Source organism: Lepus europaeus, chromosome 10 (assembly GCF_033115175.1).
Source record: "Lepus europaeus isolate LE1 chromosome 10, mLepTim1.pri, whole genome shotgun sequence".
Lineage (NCBI taxonomy): Eukaryota > Metazoa > Chordata > Mammalia > Lagomorpha > Leporidae > Lepus > Lepus europaeus.
The window spans coordinates 18,582,842-18,585,594 of NC_084836.1; the positions used below are offsets into that span (position 1 = coordinate 18,582,842).

Here is a 2,753-nt window from a genome sequence, read left to right on the forward strand (position 1 = left end):
TCATTAGTTATCAAGGAAATGCAATTAAAACCATAGGGAGATGTCACTATTCGTCTACCAGCATGGTTAAAATTAAGAATGACAACATTAAATGTTGGTGAGGATGTGGAGTAATCAAAGCTCTCATGCTTTCTTGGCTGAAACAAACCCAATCACTTTAAAAATAACTTAGACATGTTATAAAATTAAACATACACATGTATTTATAAGACAAGTTCTATTCCTACAAACCTTACCCAAGATAGAAACAAGTCCACAAAAATACTTGTATACAAATATTCATAGCAGGGGTTCGCATTGTGGCACAGTAGGTTAAGGTGGCTCTGCTTCCGATCCAGCTCCTTGCTAACCTCTGTGGTAAAGTAGAAGAGGGCTGTGTACTTGGGCCCCTGTACCCACATAGAAGATGCAAATGAAGTTCCTAGACCTGGCTTTTTGCCTTATGCAGTCTAGGCCATTGCAGTTATTTGGGGGAGTGAAACAGCAGATGGAAGATCTGTCATTCTTCCTTTCAAATAAATCTTATGAGTAAGGATGCTATGTATTTTTTCTTAATAGCCAAAAACTGGATACAACTCAAGTCTATCAATAGGAGAATGCAAAAACCAACTGTGACATATTCATATAACTGTAATAAAGGAAGAAAAAACGACTCTCACAATATTGCAAATCAAATATGCTGAGTGAGGGAGGCCTTGTATTGGACTATATACTGCATGACTTCTGAAAGGCCAAAACTAATTCACAGCAGAAAAACTCAGAACAGTGATTACATCAGAGGAGTGGAGTAGGGGACAGATAGAGGATGGTGCTGTAAAAGGACTCTGAAAAGGTAAGAATTACCTTCTTGGGGTGATGGCAATACCTTATATCTTATAAGAAGTTTGGGTTATATAGGTGTACACAGTGTACACTTGTCAAAATTCAGCAAACGTATACTGGAAGGCTTCAAAAGGTTCATGGAAAAGTGAAATTTAGAGAAATTTACAAATGTTATTTTTCAGCATGAGCTTAATCAAATTCAAGACCTTTCCGGAAGCAGTAATACAAACTATTTAGTCTCTTCCTAAAGAGACGAGGGTTCTGGGAATTAGCCTTGTGAATGCAATCTTTGAGTATTGATTGAAGAAAAACAGGTGCTCCTCACAATTTTTGTTGTAAAGATTAGTTATTTGAAAGGCAGAGTTAAAGAATGAGGACAGATCTTCATCTGCTGGTTCACTCCCCAAATGGCCACAATGGCAGGGACTGGGCCAGGCCAAATCCAGGAACTTCTTTTGGGTCTCCCACGTGGGTGGCAGGCGTCCAAAGACATGGCCATCTTCTGCTTTCCCAAGTGCATTATTAGGGAGCTGGAGCAGCTGGGACTCAAACCTGTGCCATCTATGGGACACCAGTATTGCAGGTGGCAACTTAATCTGCCTCACCATAGCATGGGCCCAAGATTTTTTTTTTCCCTAGGATTAGCAAACAAAATTAGGAGCCAAATCGGGACTGTAAAGGAGATGCCTAATGATGTATCACTAAAACTCTCACAAAATGACCCATTTGATGAAAGTAATGACGGGTACTGTCATGATGGAGAACTGTAGTGACTCCTTCCTGATGAATTTCCTGCTAAAGCTTTGGATAACTTTCCAAGCACCCTCATAAGAAGCAGATGTTATCATTCTGTCCTAGAAAGTCAACAAGCACAAGCCCGTTCCCCTGGACCTCTCATAGTGTCCCATGTCAGAGCAAACTGGGGCCCCAAACCATAGCCCGGCCTCTGCCCATAGGTGGTTGGCACTGAAGTGGGTGCACAGTAAAAAAATCAACTGTTGCCACGACCATTGCTCTTGACCAGCCCATTTTTATTTTGACCAGACCACTTCTACCTCTTGGTAGCCATTGTTTGTTTGTTTGTTTGGTTTTGAATATAAGAAATGGCACAGGTTTGGTTCCCTGATGCTCCACTTCTGATCTAACTCCCCGCTAACACATCTGGGAAAGCAGTGGAAGATGGCCCAAGTCCTTGGGCCTCTGCACCCATGTGGGAGACCCAGAAGCTCCTGGCTCTGCATTAGCCCAGCTCCAACCATTGTGGCCACTTGGAAATGAACCAGCAGATGGAAGACCTTTCTGTCTCTCCAACTCTGCCTTTCAAATCTTTTATTTGTAAACTGATTTCCTTAAGGGACTGCCCCATCAACTTTTCATAATAGATGAATAAATTCACTATTCTTTCACCCAAGTTTTATAGCTTCATAATAAATTGATGTTCTTTCAACTTTAGCAGAACTCATGTTGCTTTAATAGGAGCCCTTCTGAAACTGCTGCCTTATTAATGACTCAAACTATAGCATGCCCGGATATGTCATAAGAAATTAGCACAATTTTATTTTGAAGCAAACAATTAATCTATGCACACTTTGTATTACATGCATTTCCCATGAACTTCTTGAAGTTCCTTCTGCAAATGATTAATTTTATTTTCTGTAAACTTTAACTCAAAAGGAAGCTAAACAAATTAAATTCCAGTTAATGTTATATAAAGTTTTTAATGGAAAGCATACTGATACATGCAATTTTTGAAATGTATTAAGATTAATGGTAGGATAGAAGGATACAAGTAAAATGCTAATTTTAGAAATGAGGCAGAAGAATATGGGCTATTCAGTGTAAAAATCTGAGAAGGCACTTTATCTTTTAACAGTAGGAGTGAACAATCTTAAATTCTACACTAATAATTAGCCATTAAGAAATTCAAAGTT

At 39.3% G+C, this 2,753-nt stretch overlaps 1 non-coding gene across 1 annotated transcript; it reads left to right on the top strand.

Moving 5' to 3' along the window:
• The first annotated feature begins 1,674 nt into the window (after window positions 1-1,674).
• On the top strand, window positions 1,675-1,807 carry LOC133769270 (small nucleolar RNA SNORA42/SNORA80 family). Its single transcript, XR_009867161.1, has one exon. It is a non-coding gene; the product is annotated as a small nucleolar RNA SNORA42/SNORA80 family (small nucleolar RNA).
• The last annotated feature ends 946 nt before the right edge of the window (window positions 1,808-2,753 follow it).